Here is a 20,296-nt window from a genome sequence, read left to right as displayed (position 1 = left end):
CAGGCTCTCGGACTAAAAGAAATACATTGAGAGGACAATATTCACAAATGATTGAGCAAATGCATCCGCTAATAAAATGGGTACCATGGGACATCATATTCATTTGTTTTTCTTACATTAATAATCGATAATTTCAATTGGAGAACTGATATTCAACTCTGATGGTGTAATAAAAAGTTCACCAATCAACTTATTTCCTTCAGTTGACTTTGAAGCTGTAATACCTTTTATACCCAGAGATAAAATAATTTGCAATAATACCTTAACATATGAGTAAAATTCGTTCCTTGACCGGAGTTTGTGAGTAAAAGGTTTTTTATCCTAAAAGAAATAGCAAAAAAGAAAAAAATTCCCGTCACTCTCACCAACTGGAATCACTATTAATAAAAATTCGTATGTTGTGACACTTGTTTGCTGCAGACATAAGATTTTAAACTACTAAACCCTTACTATGCCGAACTGCCAATCGAAATCTCTTTGTCGACCATATGTATTTCTTTCTTAATGTGACAGACCATCTTCAGATGGGAAAGATTAGTAGACGAATCACTATAAATGTATATTTTTGAACAATTTATCGTAGATGGTAATTTTTCCGATGAAACAATTTTCCAAAGAGGTATTGGATTATAGTAAGTGAGTAATAAACATGTTAATAAAAGTCATTTTTATTCAAAATTTAAAACGTGAAATGGAATATAAAATAAAACATAAACTAAAAGTATTAATTTACTTAATATGAATGCACATGTTTTCTCAATTTGAATAGGGTTTACTCTAAGATAGTTTCACTCTCTGGATGATTTCTTGTCCACGATATTTTAATTTATTAAAAATGTTTCTGGAAAAACACAGTACTTAACTTATACTATTAAAAAATAACACCTTTCTATGTAAATTAGATAATTGACTATACTAATCTGTAAAATGTATACTGAACATTTTAAAACCTTTGATATAAGTTATAAATTATAATACTAAATCCAATAATTAAATTACTTTTAATATCTAGCTCAAGGGAAATATTAAGAAACATTTGAGAGTAGTACAACTACTTATCGATAAATTCTTATTTTACGTATTACTTGTCTAACTATATTATGTAACCCATAATAGGGACAGTTGCAACACTTTTTTTTGTCCTAATTACTCCAATATGGTATGACACCCTCTTCTTAATTATTTGAATGAGACTCGTCAAATGTTAAAATGATAAAAAATATTGAATGTGAGGTTAAAATTTTAAAAATAGTCTAAATATTATTTTTTGATGAATAAATTACAATACTTTTTATGATATTGAATAATTACATTTCAATGTACTATAGTAGAAAAGAGATATATTGTAGATCACTGATTAGTATTATAGATTGGATAAATTGACTCTTACTAAAAAAGTTATTTGATCTGAAGTGCAATTATGTAAGTAATAGAATAAAGGAGATTATACAATGCAAAGAAAATTGCAGTCGTTGTTGCAACTGAACATTTTTAAAAAACAATATGATATCTCAAATTTCTCCTCACTGTGTGAATGTTTTGAATTTTGATCAAATTATATTAACTATAAGCAAAAAAAATTATATATATACATTTCCTAATGTCAGCTAAAGGAAAAACAATGAAAAAATGACTCCATAATTACAAAATTAATTCTCTTCAAATGGACAAATCTTATTCCCTTGAAAAAAGTATTAAGCCAATATCTCAAGAGAAAAAAAAAGTGGACAAAAAAGATTGATTTTTACTACAATAGTCTGTATTATAATTTAAAATTGTGATAAAAACCTAAAATAGTTTCATTTTTATACTTTTTTTAGACTAATATTAAAGAAATTGCAAAAAAAATTATTTATACATATACGGCATAGTAATAAGGCTTATTAAATTTATTTTTTATATTTACTAAATCAAGTTATATATATGTTTTCTTTGGTGAAGAGATAGTTTCAATACATAAAATACAATGTACATATTATGGTTTTATCAGTCCTTAAAAAACTTTTCTTACATTGAAGCACTGTTTACAAGACATCATTAACTTTTCTTATTTTGAAGTTGACTTATATTTTATGTGTAATTGAAATTCACTTTGCCCATAAAAAGTGGACCTATCATGCATTTATATAAAGCCTCCCAACGGTCCAAACATGATTTAAAAAGATTACATGTCTGGAGAGAAAGAATAGGACAGTAGGTTGTCTATAGACTTATAAAAACAAAAGAATTTTTTCTTGCCCGCTTGGCTTAGCTTGGTATACAAATAATACATATTTTGATAATTTTAGGTCATTTGTTGTTTTCGGTCTACTTTTAGATATTATGTTAAATGCAGAGGGAAAAAGTCATTTTATTATATTTCAGCTTGTTTCCGTAAAACAGCCTCCCTTAAGCATACCAAAGTAACAGCTGAAGGTAATGCAACAATATTCTGCATATCCTATCACCCCATTAGGTAACTCTGAATTAGATTAGTAATGACTTCACTCTCTCAAAGTTATGCAGACGTTATATAGCAAAGATTATTCCGTGGAATACCTTTAAGGTTCCTTCAGATTCCATGTTTTGAGACTTACACATCCCTAGTTCTTATAGGTACAGTTCTACTATCTACCTCCATATGAACGTATCTATGTATATTAGGTGATAATAAAAATATTTAGAGGTAGCTCAACGGCCTTCAAGTATTGAAAGTTTACATTTTCAACGAAAAAACTGAGTATTTAATGATCAACTGTAAAAATACTTCAAATTAAAGCTTTTTTGTATAAACCATAAATTTATTCAGGCAAAAATAATGGAAGTTGTCTTCTGTCTAAAAAATTACTAGGCAAAAAATTTTACCATTTGCTTCAAGACACCATTTAACGGAATTCGTTATTGAAACTGCTTTCCAAGAGTGTATGGGTGCCACATCGTGACGAGATGTTCCCTTATTCAAAAGATTCAAACAAAATTGGTCCTCGATCAACAAAACTAAACATAACCCTGAAACTACAGATGACGAGGTGGCCAGTCTTTTGGCGATGTCGCTGAGGGTGGAGTTAAGTTCATGTAGCCTGGTAAAATGCACCGTGTCTGCTGTCTTTCAAAAGTGATATAGTCTTAAGATTTGGATACTGAGATTAGAATTCAAATTGATTCTAAAGGAAGAACGAGGATTACGTGATGTTTGTGTTATCATAAGAGTGAGAGTATTTATCAAAACTTGAGTCAATGCATCTCAGGCTTCCAATTCTCCTTGAACGATCTAATGGAGTTGTTAATCGAATATTTTTCAATTAATAGACATATTTACAAATCTCCTCCTCCAAATTTTATAAGCATTTGTGACATTTTTCGGAAGAGCTAGTCTCCAATTTTGAAGTAAGTTTAACTACAAAAAGAATATACTTAGCTCTCCCGAAGTTAAGCAGAGGAGGCCAAAAAACTTAAACAATGATTTTATTTATATAAAATATTAAAAACTTTGTCACGAAGAAGACAACAAAAATCTGGAAATTTTGGAGATACATGATAGTTTTTTTGAAGGTGACCCAGCACTTTGGAATAGTGGGGAAGACTAAATGGAGACATCGGGAAAAGTTGATTATCTCCACGTATGCAATGATCTTGCTGAAAGAGGAGTGGCGCTCATCGCAGAATTCAGTGGATTAATAAAAAAATGACTATTCACAACTTGAATGTTTTCTACAAGTCGTGGTAGACAATCGAACCCAAACACCAATAAGAAAATACTTACCAAAAGTCATTAGCATTTGTCTAAAACTTACAATAAGAAATTATTTATATCTATGATATTATAAAAAAAAATATAAATCTACTGGTTTGAAAATAAATTTACATAAATAATTTAAGCTGAATAAATCTTCTGTATAAATATGTAAATATAAATTAAGTAAGTACTTGTTCATTTATTTGATATATCACCAAGAAAAATAATAAAAATGTATGGAATGATTTCTTTTGTAAGTACTATTATCTTCTACTAGGGTTACTAAGATTTTTACTGCTGGGTTGATTTGTTCAAATTGAATTAAAGTTGTCAATTTCTGTGAAAAGGTCATTAAAATGTCACTAAGGCCATGCCTATTAAAAATTTGATTTTTTTTTCGCTGACTTTAATGCAATTTATATGCAATTACAAATTTTCGTTTTTATTTAAGCGGTAGGATTACAATATGCGAAAGAAATAAAAAAAAGGGGTCATGAGCTAAATTTCAATCAAATTCAAAACACGTAATTTTGAATGTATAAATATTATTTTTGTTGAAATAATTATAAAATATATTTTCTTGTTAATTTAGTAAGCTCGATTTATCGTTTATACAAAAAAGCTTAAATTTGAAGTATTTTTACAGTTGTTCATGAAATAATCTATTTTTTCTTTAAAAATGTAAATTTTTAAAACTTTAGGACAGTTGAGGTACCTCTAAATATTTTTCAAAACTGTTCAAACTTTCTATAAATGTTTTTGTTACAATTAAGAATCATTTTTTAACCTAAACTATGTACTTTTCCCAAAAAAATTGATTTTATTCTCACCCTAATGTATATGCGTCCCTTCAAAAATAGTTTCTCATTTAATAGTATTAGTATTAATGATGCTATTTCTTTAATAATCTAAATTATTTTTTATTCTATTTACATATCTTCTTTTTTTTTCTTTCTTTTTTTTGCAACAAACTCATATTATGACGTATTGCCATCAATATTCATTTGGAAATGCTTATCTATCTACTTCTATCCATTTGTTGACTTTTTTTCTCTTCTTTTAATTATATCAAAGAAGATCTACATTCAAAGTAACTTTGTTTTTTATTTTGAGATGCATAGTGAGAATCTACTTTCTTATTCAATTCGAAGTAAAATAAAAGGGAATTTATGCATGACTATTTTTTTTTTTTTTTTTTTTTTTCAACAACCACATATTATGACGTATTCCCATCGATATTCATTGGAAATGTTTATCTATTTCCACATATTCATTTTTTTTCTCAATGTGTTTAGATTTGATTTCTAGGAAAGGAAATATGCTTTATGTGGACTTTGAACACAACTCCTAATCAAGATGGAGTCATTGTAAAACTATAACATTTACTTATCACTGTAACTTCATTTGGTCAATTAATTTTTTTAAAGTTAAATGCATATATATTATCAATTGCTTAACCCCAATTACTTTGGGATTTAATTAGCGATTTTATATTCAGACACGTCGTTCTTATTTTTGGACTGAGCATCAAAATTTTGCAACAAATATATCCCTAATATTTATCCTTCTTCTATATAGGACTAATTTGAGTTGTGCTCCAGCACTTTCGTAAAAGTACCACATGTTAATGATATAATAGCAATAGCTATTATAGGTGGGTGAGTACACCCAATGCAGAGCGATAATGAAATTTCTGATTTTACGGCCTCGGAGTTATTTTTTCCATTTTAATAATTTCTTATGAAACTCATGTGTTCCTTTAAATTAGTGTATTATTTTTATTTGATGAATATATAACTTATTTAAAAGTTAATCAGTATAATGTTCAGTGGTATATTTGTAGCTGAAGTCAAAGAGTAGCGAGTAGCTCGGCTTGAAGGTTGAGAAATAATTATCGGCGGAATATGCTTCATATTTATCACTTTGTTGAAAAGCTTCCTATACTTCAGGGCCTCAGAGGAATCAACCCATTCCACCAGAAGATTTGGGGGGTTATTACGAGGAGATGAAGGATTGCTTTATTAAGAAGTACAGCACTTCTCCCCAAAAACAGATTCGGAGTGTCCTGGACCTTCTAAAGGACGAATCTCTTTCCCCAAGTAAGGTAATGGCGAAGGTTCGCCGACTCCTCGATCCGGAACTTGTACCTGACTTGAGGGATTCCTTATGCAGTGAGTTAGTAATATATCTCATCCCATCTTTACCGGGAGGCTAATTTTCACCAATGCACCATTTGTTGGGATCAGCTCCCCACTTACCGATGTCGTTGGCTGATTCCTCTGAGGCCCTGAAGGACAGGAAGCTTTTCAACAAAGTGATAAATATGAAGCATATTCCGCCAAGAATTAATTATCAACCTTCAAGCCGAGCTTAGACCTGTCTAGATGCGCTCAAAAAAGGCGAGTCACGTGTTTATTAAAAACAGGCTGATCAAGCCAGCTTTATCTCCTACGTACCTTGGTCCATTTATAGTATTGTCTAAATCCGACAGGACTTTCAAAATATACCTGGGTCATCGGTGCGACATTATATCGGTCAACCGTTTGAAGCCTGCTTTTGGTATTCAGAACATTTTCCCTGCTTTTAAAAACTTATTTTAGATTCTCCACCAAGGATTTTATCATTCATTCTACTCTTTTATTTCACTTTTTTCATGTTATGTCTTTATTTGAATGCTCACATTTATCGATTCTTTTTTTAATTATTTGCATGTTCTCATTTATTAATGTTTTTAATTGATTGGTTGAGTTTAGCTTGGCGTAGAATCTAGGGGGAGCACTTCAGGATCTCTTAGACCTCTTCTTGTTTATACAAATAATATGGCTCATAGAAGGACTCTAATAAAGTTAATTGAAGTAAGATAAACAACCTGTGTAGACTTCTTCATATATGTTATTAATTTAATACTTTTCCACTTCACTGTAAAGTCGTCATCGTGTCGTTATTCCTAGATTAAAATCCTATTCCCTTTTTTCACTAAAACTAATTTACTTAATAATTCTAAATAGATATTAACACATTTGACAAATTAGGAAAGTAAATAAAATGCTCAACTTATTTTTTACAAAACATACAAAAACGTTTTATAGTATGTGTGCATATATAAAAATAATATTTGAAAGAATTACTCAATTGAGGCTATGAGTACGGAGATTTTTAAAGCAGTCTATTTGCATATAAATGAAACACTTAGTTAGCTTTTGTTGAATACTATTCACTGAATACGTGTATAAGTAAGTTTCATTCCACGATATGTAAAATATTGAATGTGTGTGGATGTAGAACATATACCAACAAACTTTACTTTGATATTGTATCCGTAGGAAAAAATATTTAATAATGTTTCTTTTTAGATGTATCAAGATGTAAATCCGTAGCATTTCCTCGCGAGTGAGTTTTTTTAGTTGTCGACAAAATCAAGAGGGTTTATATTTTAAACCTCTGTTAGTGATCATCCTTTTTATAACACTATTAGTTAACCGGTTAATAAAGAAACCCTAATAATAAAACCTATTTAATTACAGAGTTTACAAATATATGTAATACACAAAACAAACCAGAACCTGTCTTTAAATACTCTTGACCCAGCTATTCAATAATATATATTTACAGTTTATTTTTTATTTTTTCATTAAATAATTAGAGAAACAACATTTTTATGATGATATGACGAGGCAAGTATTGGTTCAAATACAAATGTATCATATTACTTTTTTAAATGTGTCAGTTCTACAGTACAGGAAGGCCACAGGGTAAATGGCACGCCAGCCAAAAATATTATATAGGCCGGCAAAAGTGAAAGGGCTGGCAAATTCGTAGGAAATTTAAATCTTCCAACAATTTTTCGAATATCTCTTTTTAGAAAAATAAATTTACTCATATTTTCGTTATTACAAAAGGTCATCCAATATAAAATAAGATTGTCTTTATCTAAAAACATGTTAATTCTATCATTAGTAAACAATATTTTATCTAAAATGGATCTCATTTAATTTATGAAAAAAGGAGCTTGTGTTAATTTGTCTTCTAGGGGCACTAAAATTTACACATGAGCCCTACCACCCGGTCTTATAAAAATATGCCATTCTGCCACTGGCATTTAAATAGTATTATATTGAAAAACATTAGAATAAGATATTAAAAGGTAAAATATAACATTATAATTGTTTAATCAATAGGAACTTTATCACGGACTATTGGAAATACACGACACTACCCGTAGCTATAAGACGTCGATGACCAGAAAAACTTTATTTTAATAATATAAAAGATGATGCTATATCAATTCCTCAGTTACTCTCCAGTTTTCATGAGTACACTCAAACGTAGCTGCTCAATACTTGGATCTTATCTTCTATGAATAACGAGAAAAACTTGAGAAAATATAAATAAAAATCAACAATGTTAAGGTTGTCATTAACAAAAAGCTCCAACCTTAAAAAATCCTGAGGATTTACAATCCTAAATATACGTACTCAACTTTTCTCTTTCTTGTAAATATGACGTACTAAGCATTAGCTACCCACGCTCGTTGCTTCAGACTAATTATTTTTGATATTTGTATATGTACTCCTATTTTCTTTTCTTTCTAATATGAAGCACTAAGTAAATGCTACCTACGGCCGTTATTAAAAATGAAAGTTTCCTAGATCAAGTAGTAACATTCAAAAAGACACTTAAAAATTGTCCAAGGGAAGCCACCCCTTGGACAATTTTTAAGTGTGAATAGGATATTGAAAATATATTGTGCACTTGGATGCAAGATAAAAAAACAAAAAAACGAGTGAGTGATAAAGATCCGTTCAGCATACGAAGAATAGAAGCTTTCATTCTGCTATTAAGAGGGATCCATACGGAGCTCTATTCGGCTTCAAGGCAAGAGCTGGGCTTTTGACGTCATTTCTACCAGTGTTAAATATGTTAAAAAGCCAAGGATGCCAGCGCATGTCAAAAGTGCGACCGAAATATGCACACAATGAGCGAACAATATCCTCGAAGCAATACTTGTGAGGAAATCAAAGTTGGTGGGATTAACACTTTATGTAATGTTTGCTTCAATATTGAGAAGGACATCAATATTAAAATGGAATTAAATAATAATCTCGAGATGCAGGTACAAAAAATAAAAAGAGAGTCTGACAGAATAATTCCTCCTGAGCTTTTGAATACAAATGTTGGAGTTCCAATACCCAACGTAGACAAAGGCGAGGTGAATCGCGTAACCTCTTACCTGCTGTTATGAAGGGGACGGAGGATGGATTTTACAAGCTTGGAACATCAGAAGGAATCTTAAAACATCATCTATATGCCCGATCCCAATTCACTGTATGCAAAAAGAATTTTGGTGGGACCTGAAAATGTTCCTGACCATGAAATCCCTCTTCGATATGCAGCTTTTTCTCAATCTACAGGAAGCGGGCAAGGATTTGCCAAATGTATGTGCGATATAAAATAATATGTGCCTTTGCGTAAAAAAGAAAGTTAATTGCAATTCAAAATGTCATTCTAGTCTTTCCTGCTACAATAAGTAAACTGTATTAGTCAGTTTATCCGAATGAAACAAGATTTTTTAATCGAAAGATGTATGTGAGTGTAACATCAGAGTCTCAGAATAGTTTTTTGAGAATAATATAATAACTAGTGTCATTCCAGCTGTTCCATTTTCAGTCTCAGTTTTGCTGTCATTTTTTTCTGAATATAATTTCTATTTTTAAGGTTTATTATTTCAAATGCCTCATTCGTAATAAATTTTTCTAATCCCATTTTGTCGACACTTTGCCTAACCAGTTACTAGGTATTCTATGTAATACCTAGGTATTTCATAGAATACATAGAAAAAGTATTAAAAAAAATCATTTATGATATAGTTTCCCTGACACCATCAGGCATTGTATACATTACCTAGGTATTCTATATAATGCCTAACTATACATATTGCTGGTAACATATATATGTAGTGCGGTATTGAGAAGATGACTTCAATTTGTAGATTAACCCCTTTATCATATTTTATTGTTCCCTTTTTATTTATTGTATTCCTTCTAAATAAGTATCTTTTGTAATCAGTGGTAACGCGTAGTTTGATGAATGAATAACTTAAAAATATGTATAAAAGTGAAACTGAAATTGATATTGGATCGAATACAACATGGGTGAACCCGACTACGCAAGTCTATACAGTTGAGTAGAAACCCTCCACTGCCGACAATAGAACTCGGAGAAAAATGCTTCACACATTTCGATCAAACTTCCTCATTTTACTCCCTTCAGATCCTCTGGCTATTTTCTTAGAGCGGAAAGGAGAGTGTCGTACGTGCCAGTTTTTTGAATTACAACGTACACCTAGACTTGACAATAAAAAGGAAGAAGAAGAAATCCATCAGGTTAGAAAAAATGAATTTTTCCTACTTCATCCTTTTGCAAGAAAGTTGTAGGGAAAACTTTGTTATTTTCATACAAAAATTGGTGTGAACTCGTATAGATGTAATTAATCACATGTTTGCCCTCGATTTCTTTCTTCTGAGATTAAGAAAAACTAGATGAGCATCGGGTTTACCAGACGCTTCAAAATAGAAACTGTAAAGACAAAAATACATCTGTTTCCGTAATTTACCTCTTACAAATATTTATCAATCTAATACTAATGATTCAAAACTTTTGATGATCAAAGCTCATGTTGCTGATAATGTTTCTCAGTTTTATATACCATTGAAAATTCCTCTTAGATACTGAAAGATCTCTTATCCCTTAGTCAAAATTTCGCAATATAAAGCATTTCCTATTAAAACTTGTAACTGTTAATAATAAAACATTAAAAAACAATGACATTTCCATCCAAAAGATAAAATTCCCCGGATTAGAAATAAAGAAATGGGATTTCGTTGTCACAGACATGAATTTTGGGGTATTGATATTTGTTAATATTGTCATAGATGTGTACAACAGGAAAATAACTGTGGGTGGTCATTCAATTAATAATGTATTTGTTAGTGATCCTTGTAATAATATTGTCAAATATTTTCCTGCACTTCATTGCAATTCTTTTAAAGGAGCGTGTTTGCACGTTATAATGCACAAAATTGAAAAAAACCTGGTATGTCTGTTGTTACACGCCCAAAAATATTCACTCATGAAAAGATCGACATTATCAAAAAAGAGATTAAAATACTCCTAGATGCCGGTATTGCTGAAAACTCTAAATCTAGCTGGTCCTCTCCTATCCACCCTGTTAAAATATCTATTTGAGATTGGTGTCTGGTTGGAGGTTATCGGTTATTAAATAATAATATTATAACATATAAGTATCCAATACCTTCCATTCAGACATTTGGTGAAAAAATTAGGCTTTCACAGTATTTTAGTCAAATCTATCTTTTAATAGCTTATTATCAGATTCCCATGGACGTATGTACACGATAAAGTAAAAACAGCTATATCGACACCTTGTGGATTTTTTTCAATATGTCCGAATGCCGTTCGGTCTGATAAATGCAACAAGCTCCTTTCAACAAATGATTATCGGCGTTCTAGGTAGAATTGAAAAAATAAATGGACATTCACTTTTTGTTGATTTTTGTTCAAAATGGTTCGTATGTTAACGTACCACATATTTCGATTCAAATGAAGGAGTAGTTGCTCTGATAACACTTGTCCACAAATTTTTGCCCTTGGATAAATATGTTGTGTTCCTGATTGTTTTTATCTCTATGAACATGAAAAATACCTTTATTATGACACATAATTACTTTTGTGACTTAAAGAGAGTAACATATCATCTACTAGCTTGTTAGGTTAATAAATATACAGATTTTCCAACATCTAATATTAAATGACTTTTTAAATATTATCTATGCAAGGGCCTTGATTTAAAATTAAGTTCTATGTTTCTACTGTTCAACAAACTATGATTTTCATCAAAGGTGAGGAACTTATTGGATTTCCAAAGAAAGGGTCCATTTTAATTTAACAAGTATTTTCTTCATTCAGAAAAAAATACATCAATTTGGATTAAAGAAACATTTTTCTAAAAAACATTATTTGAAATTTCTTTACCTTTATTTATATTTTTCAAGACCAAAAACAAGACCAAATCATGAAGATATTTAAAAAATCTCTCTGTAAGGACCCAAAAGTAGAATTTTTGACTATAAAGGTATTTTTTATATTTACGAGAATAAAAGCTAATAGGAAAACATCATTTTAATATAAGGGTATAGTAAAAGATGAAACTTTTTTGACTGGTTAACTGATCACGTTAATATAAGGTTTGATTTATTCTTATCCTATGTCAGCGAGACATACTATGGAACTCTAGAGACATGGAAGACTAATGCTTTTTTTGTTATTCCTCTTCGAGGTTAGAAGTTTCCTTCTTCTCTTTACAGGATTGAAGTAGTGAAATAGACTATTAATTATTATTATTACATTACTACTTGTTTCCCTCTGTTTATTTTTATTATCAGTGATGTGTGTATTTATCCCAGAGGATCCTTGTTCTCCAGGACCACTGGCTTCCATGTTCTCCTAAAGGACATTACACTATAGAAAAGGATTGGATGATTGGTATTCGATACCAAAAGGGGCCCTGTGGCAGTTTCCTTGGTTGACTGAGTCGAATTCTCACAACTCAATTGAGCCAATTCGTATTATGGGCGGAGTCGGACTCTCACAGAGCAAGGAACGAACTAACGTAACTCCCCTGGAGAAGAGTATGATTTTATACCTTGGGCTATCTGTAAACGCTTCGAAGGATTGATGTAGTCTAATTATCACAAAACGTCAATCCAACAGACATGAGTCCCATGGAGGAGGTTTAGAGTCGATCCCTGAAAAAGTTGGGATCCCATACCCACGACCATTAGGAATGACAGGATAAGGCTTCCACATATGAAGGATCAACCCTACTTGAGCCCCAGAGAAGGTTGACATCCCATACCCACGACTATCTGTTACGACTTCCGGGGAAGGGCGGGATCCTCTTTATTTACTCTCTTGTTGGAGGATATATCAATTAACAACGTATAGTTTGTAAATAATGTATTAGTATTTTTTCTTGATCTGAGAGAAATTTATAAAATATATGAGGAGTAATTATTATTCCTCACCTTTATTATTGATTGGAAGACAACTTAACAATTTTTCTAATTTTTTAACAATTTGTTGGGGTGAGTGTAACTGATTTTCTTATAATAATATCAGTATTAAGATTTATGATATAATTTTTTGTCATAATATTATGTAATTGAATCAAACAATGAGAAAATAAACTTTATAATGAATGATTAGAAGAAAAAATATAGCACAAGTAGATATAGAAGTCATTAATAAGTTCACAACATAGAGTAGAAAATAGTTTTCCTAAATTTTGATATAGTAATAATGGTGACCTTTATTTTTATTTCTTATTATAACTTGGTACACCACAAATACTTTGAGGATCATATTAAAACAAAGTCCGTCGGAGAATAGGGACCTCTATTTATTTTCCCCAAGAGATGATGTTTCGACTATTCGTGACCCGATTCACTGAAAGTAACTAAGGGGGAAACTTTGAAGATACAAGAAAGTCTTGAAGTTTGTGACCGTGCAATATAGGCAGAAATTACATAAAGAAAAGCTTTTTCACTTCTTTGTTGTTCATAAGTCATCTTGTTTTCCTCGATTGAAGCCAAAATTGTTGTTTTGAATTAGTTTATGTCCACATCTTGAATTTCAGATCCACTTGAATGAATGTTCCTTATTTCTTGGATATTAAGACCATCAAATTTAGAAAGAGACAGTATTCCAATTTTTTCCCAGCGACAAGTATTTGTCTTACTGAAACATAATAATGTCCTCCAGAGAGAAGACGGTACCAGCTGAACCTGGATTCTATAAAATCACTTTGTACTTGACCGAGAAGAACATATTTAAAATCATCCTAGTTCATAAGTATATGTTGAGCAGGCCTTATGGCTGCACTTGTATTTTGCTACAAGGCTGTAAAAGTTTCCATTGTAAGTCCCATTTGAGGATTTTTTATTTCTTCCTGCCATAGAATCCACTAAGCATTGAACTTCCAAAGATATTCAAAATTATCGTGTCCTACCCTGAGTTGTTCCTTTGAAGTATCATTTTTCGCACTCCCGTAGGTATTTTATAATTTAAGATATTCCAATACTTTCTTACAACGGAGACAAAGTTTCCTGTAACTTTCCATGCAGGGTAAATTGAGGAATAATATTGAAGAGCTGCTGCTTTCATGGAAAAGGCTGTTAGTCAGTAAAAACGTTGGGGTTTTCAATAGGAGTTGGATATACCGCTTTTGACATTAACTTGTATGTAATTTCGACACATTTATTTTCTTCCATTTGGTATAAGTCAATGATATGTGGAAATTTTGGAGAGGAGCTGTCAATATCACCGAAATTAGGATATCTTAATATTTTTCAGCAGGGCTGCGGAGTTGGATTTTGTGCCTCTTTTGGTCGAGTCGGAGTCAGAAAATTTGTACTGACACCGGCTACAAAAATTATCGTAATTTTGTGTAAATAAAAGACACTAGTCATGCTAGTTCATTAGTTATTCTTGTGAATAATCAGTGTCATCAGAATAAAGAGTAATGTTGCAATGAAAGGTTGTTTGTAATGTTGTTCCTCAGTTACGAGTAAATAAATTATGTTCAGAAATTTATGAATGTATTAGCAATAGATAGCTTTTTAATCCATTTCATTTCTTGTTCATCTAGTTAAATATCTTATATTCCAAATATTTTTTTAATACCTGGCGCTATTATGTACTATATACAACTAATAAGTAATAAGTTATATTAGTAATAACTACCTATACCTATAAATTAAATCTATATTTAAAGGCTCTAGACTCAAATATAACTTAATATTAATTATATAGGCTATAAAATATATTTTTAAAACATTTTGTGTTGGAGTCGGGCATTTTATGTACCGACTCTGCATCCCTGTTATATACATACATAGATATGTCCAGAGATATAACCTTATTCATATATTACAAAAAAATTATATAATATATTTCTAGTAGAGCAGAATACCCGTTGAATGAAGAGATGAATTTAATTTATTTAAATTTTAAGACATTAAAATGATTACTTTTATTCATTTATCTTAAGAAATCATTAAAGGCATCATAAAATTTGCATTTTTGGTTATCTTAATAGAATCTTTCTGTTAAATAATTAAAATCACTTTTTAAATAAGAATTTTTTTATATCTATATTTACTAACTGATTGATCATATGATTTATAAAAAATATCTTGAAATTATATAAGGTATAAAACATTTTGAAAAATTCTGTACCTATGAAGTGCACCCCCATCTTGTCCAATTTTACGCCTAATTACCAAGTCTTTTACAACTTTCTTGGTATGAAGGATCAGATATTTTTTTGAAATCAAATGTATCAATGTAAAGTAGTGACTATCGACACCTTCTGAAATTTCCAATGCATGTGTCGATAACTTTCCGAATATTTTATTCATATCGTTAGAACTTCAATGATGAGTTTTTTGTGTACATCGATGCTGGAAAGTGAGGCAATGTCCTAAATATCCTCTTGCAAAGGAAGAGAAGACGGCACATCGAGCCAGACGACACTATTAGGCCTTTCTTTTGATTATCAGTGACATAATCCCTATGTGAGATAAAATTTGAGTTAGTGCAAGGATCATTCTCACTGTTAAACTCTGCTGCCTTACAAATTCCACGTTACATATTTTTTTTGTAGGGTGAAGATACAATAACCTGCAATATATAAAATTGTGGAGACACAAAATCTACAGTCAGAGAATAAACATCCTTTAAGATGAAGGGACTTACTAAGTGTATCTTTATCTTCATTAGCAATCACAAAATGTGTCTCACTGACGTCTTTTTATTCTTAAGTAGCAACTATTTGGTGGTGTTTGTTATTCGTGTTAGAAATTGCTAATAACAAGGTATCATCTTGATGTACAGAGTTGCTGTTTATACAATGTATTATCCCCGTTCCAGCGTGGCATAGAATCTTTCTAAAAAAATTAAAAATATGTTTGATATGCAAATAAATAATACTACATTTATTATTATCCTGAATGCAAAACGAAATTTATTGAGGACTAGGATTCTAGCACCAAACATTTATCTGCCTAATTTGAGCAAAAAGGTGTTCAACGTGATCTTGTTGTAATTTATGGCAGGAAATGTACACCAATTTTATAACTCCAGATTTCATGAGATGCCTGAGAGAATAGATACAGAAGATGAGACCAAGCGGACCACTGCGACGCCTGAAATCAATAACTCATAACATCATTGCTCTCAACCACCTCATACATTTCAAGGAATCTATGAAATATTTCTTCTGGACGTGTTATATTAGTCGGAGATAATGCTGCCTTTAGGTCAAACCCACATTAACTAGACGGCGAGTTATACTCTCATTTTACGTTTGTGAATAGAAATATGAGACCCAGTCAATTTATTCCCAAGTTTAAGTTATTTGTCTGGTTTGGAGAAGATGAAGATTCTCCAGTTATGACGATCTTAAATTTCTTCTTAAATTTTTAAACAATATACCTATGGTTAAAGATTCCAGCCAAGTGCGTTGAATGCTGATATATTATATCTAACACCATTTCTGCAGACATACCTTATCATACCACCTGATTCAAAGCTAAAGGGTTTTGCATCGCGTACAATTCCCACAAGATTCCCTTAATACGGAAGTATGCAACAGGTATTTTCCAAAAGCTTTTTAAACCAGCAAGCATTCATTTGCTGCTATTTCCGCCCCACTGCTGTTTTTTCCTCCATAATCAACGTAACCGAAACACCTTCCTAGTTTGCTGTCAAATTCAATCCTTTACTTTATGGACATCTTATCTAAACATATACTGGCTTCTTGAAAATTTGGGTCCACACTCCGACGTTTTAATTCTTCGAGTGCTGGGACATGAAACCCAGGGTGTCTATGTTTCCAACATACCTCCATTGATTTGGAAGATTCAGAATTTGAGAAACGTATTTACACGTCATTGGACTGTATTAATGTAGAGTTATTGCAAAATCCTTAACTTCTTGAGAGAATGGAGTAGTTTCGCTCTTACTCTCCACCAATCTATTAATTTTCCGTAATTGCACATCCGTGAAGTGGTCTTTAAGATCAGAAATACTTTGGAGAGTTATAATTCTTTCTCAGGGATTGTATCTAGAATTTTGCTCAACTTAAATGTAGCTGTAGCTACCTTCAACTTTGCCTGACAAAGTTCCATATCTTTTTGTCACGATCATGGCTTTTGTCCAATAGGGATTGCAAATTATCACATTTGATTTCCGCCAAATTGATATAATATAGAAATGCATATGTATGGTCTATCCTTATTGTTCGATTGTAATCGATCTCATTTTCTGTTTCCATTGGAATAATGAGAATATTATTATTAAGGAAAAGGTTTCATCCTCAGTTTGGCAAGTTGAAAGTCGACGCTTTATCCCATGGTGTTGATTATTAGTATTTGAAAAGTCATTCATTTGGTAGGAATACTGTTGTATTTTAATTTCCTTATGTCTCTAACCGATTCTTCCTCTTGATTATTTAAATAGTCCTCTGGCAAAAAGTGATTAGAGCATAATATAGAATGTGAGGATGGTGTGAAGTCTTTTCGACGCCAGCATTAACCCATTTATCCCAAATCTCTATTATTATATAAGAAAACGAAATGCAAAATTGTATCATACGATATGATTTTCATTCTAATCTTTCCCTGGATTTGTAAGAAACCTATGAAAACTATGCCAAGATGAAGACCCCTTATCCAAATTGCAGAAACTGTAAGCAGAACAACATTGAACCTTTTTTGTAAAATTTCCGTCTACAACAATCTTTTATTAGCAATTACAGAATAGGTCTTTCAAATTACACTCACGTGAATCAATTATGAATTCCATAGCGTTAAGAATGAATTACATTTAAATAAAATATTTCTTAGATTAACAGGGTAGGAACTTTATTTTTGAGAATCTACAATACCAACTTGAGTAATTATATTCAAATCTGATGTCATAAAAAAGTTTAGCAATCAATTTATTTCCTTTAGATGACATTGATCATAACATTCCCCCTCCCCCATCGAGCTGCAGTTGATTCCTGTAGACTGAAAATTTTAATCTACTACTGTCTTGCTTTGCCAAACTGCCAATAAAAATCCCTTGTCGCCTATATGAATTTCTTACTCTATGGTCTAATCAATGAGAGTATGAAATGACAAAAATTCTAAACAGAGGCCTTGGATTGGTATCAATTAATATAAAATTCCAAATTATATGTAATACCTTCTTTGAGTTCATAGCACGTGGAGTCAGCTATTTTAAATCACACAAAAGTCAACTTATGAAAATTAATGAAAACATCGAAATGGAAAATACACTACAACTGTGTTTTATTTAAAAAAGATTGAATAAGAAAGTGGATTCTCACTATATATGTCAAAATAAAAAGCAGAGTTACTATGAATGTAGATCTTCTTTGATATAATTAAATATTAAAAGAAGAGAAAAAAAGTCAACAAATGAATAGAAGTAGATAGATAAGCATTTCCAAATGAATATTGATGGCAATACGTCATAATATGAGTTTGTTGCAAAAAAAAAAAGAGAAAAAAAAGAAGATATGTAAATATAATAAAAAATAATTTAGATTATTAAAGAAATAGCATCATTAATACTAATACTATTAAATGAGAAACTCTTTTTGATGTGGCGCATATACATAGATGCATTCATACGGAGGTAGATTGTAGAACTGTACCTATAACAAACTAGGGATGTATAAGTCTCAAAATTTGGAATCTGAAGGAACCTTAAAGATATCCCATGGAATAATCTTTGTTAAATAGCGTTTGCATAACTGTGAGACAGTGAAGTCACTATCAATCTAATTCAGGTATATTGGATGGAATAGAGTGAATTTTTGTGTCTCGTATATTATGATACTAATGACTAATACTATGATTCGAATCTCTGTCGTGTTTGCTTATAATTTAATTTTTTTAAGTACTACAACGGTAAAGATTCGAAATACATTCGAGCAACATACCATTGTTTAGTGTTCATATAATGGTCATTAATGAATGTAAAAAAAATCTCTAAAAGTACGTGAATTAATTTACTTATGAAATATATGGTATATGAACAATACCTATTTATCATACCATCATTTAAAGTTGAATACAAATATAGAATCGTATACATTCTGTATAAAAGATAGAATGTATATCAATATATTAAATATCCTTTTTTGGACAAATTCCTAAATGGTTATTCAGGGAATTGACTTTGTGGTAAAATTTAACCCTTTATTTGTGCCCATACAACGATGTTTTATTTGTCTTTATAGAAACTACGCATTTTGGAAGAAAAATGTATTACACTTTTGAAAAATTGTTTATTTTTTTATATAAAATTGTTCCATTTTGACTTATACTGACTACTTTTTAAATAAAAATTCTATTTAATTAATAAAACTGTGAAATTTACAACTTCAAAGAATGTGTTCAAGTTTTAAATATTGACCAATATGGCTCAAATTTTATATTTGATAATTTTTTACCGAATGAAATATTTTAGACTATGGCCCCCAACATTTCGAAGAAAAAACATTTTAAGTCTACAAGTGAGACACTTTATCACTTAGAAGCTAAGTTTTTTTATCGCATTGAATCTCATATTTCTTACTAAATAAAAGTATTACCATAATATGACTCAAGTAACACACAAGAGGCTATAAAGTTAAGCAAATTCACCCTTTCTCATGCTCCTATACCACACATTGAACTTTGTATATATGCTTTCATATATAGAAAAGGGAACCTTGCATTAGATGTAAGATTTTTTTAGAAAGTTACATTGAAGAAAACGGCTGAGGGTGACGGGTTCGGTCATTTCGGTGACGACTTGTTAAATAAATATATGGGAGGATAGAATATTCTATTTAAATACATTCAGTCATATAACAAAAATAATTTATAATGTTTTTTAATTTAGAGTGAAAAGGTTTATTGGCAATTAAAAAACAACAACTTCTAAATATGAATCAATTAGATTGAATTCATATGAAACGGTGAAGTTTCATTTATTTTATTTCTTGGTTCCATTTTGACATCCAATAGCTCACTATTTTTTCATATTTTAATGAAAAAAATAAAGGGTTTTTATAGTTATAAAACTTGATTGTTTGGTTCATTAAAAGAGCCAACATTAACTAACAATACTGACGTCACTGAAAAACGTTCTTTAGCATTACATAAATATTTTTGAATGACTGTGAAAAATGTTTATTCGGAATAACAAATAAACAGGATTGCAATAGCATGTAATTTAGAGAAAATAAAGAAAAACAAAATTGTTGTAATATATTAACTTCATATCTCATTCGATTGACAACATAGTATCTTTTTTATTCCATCATTTATAAAGTCATAAACACATTTTGATACTAAATATGTATGATGCATATGTGATCCTTAAGATGTTACATTTTTATTTTTCGCTATCATTTCTGTTTTGTATATGACATACACACTTTTA

General features: G+C 30.6%; 1 long non-coding RNA gene across 1 annotated transcript; it reads left to right on the top strand.

Moving 5' to 3' along the window:
* Window positions 1–9,795: 9,795 nt before the first annotated feature.
* Window positions 9,796–12,831, top strand: LOC121115441 (uncharacterized). The gene is made up of 2 exons (XR_005863503.2): window positions 9,796–10,098; window positions 12,178–12,831. It is a non-coding gene; the product is annotated as an uncharacterized lncRNA (long non-coding RNA).
* Window positions 12,832–20,296: the final 7,465 nt, after the last annotated feature.

This window comes from Lepeophtheirus salmonis, chromosome 3, assembly GCF_016086655.4.
Source record: "Lepeophtheirus salmonis chromosome 3, UVic_Lsal_1.4, whole genome shotgun sequence".
Classification (NCBI taxonomy): domain Eukaryota; kingdom Metazoa; phylum Arthropoda; class Copepoda; order Siphonostomatoida; family Caligidae; genus Lepeophtheirus; species Lepeophtheirus salmonis.
This window is presented reverse-complemented; position numbering and strand designations above follow the sequence as displayed.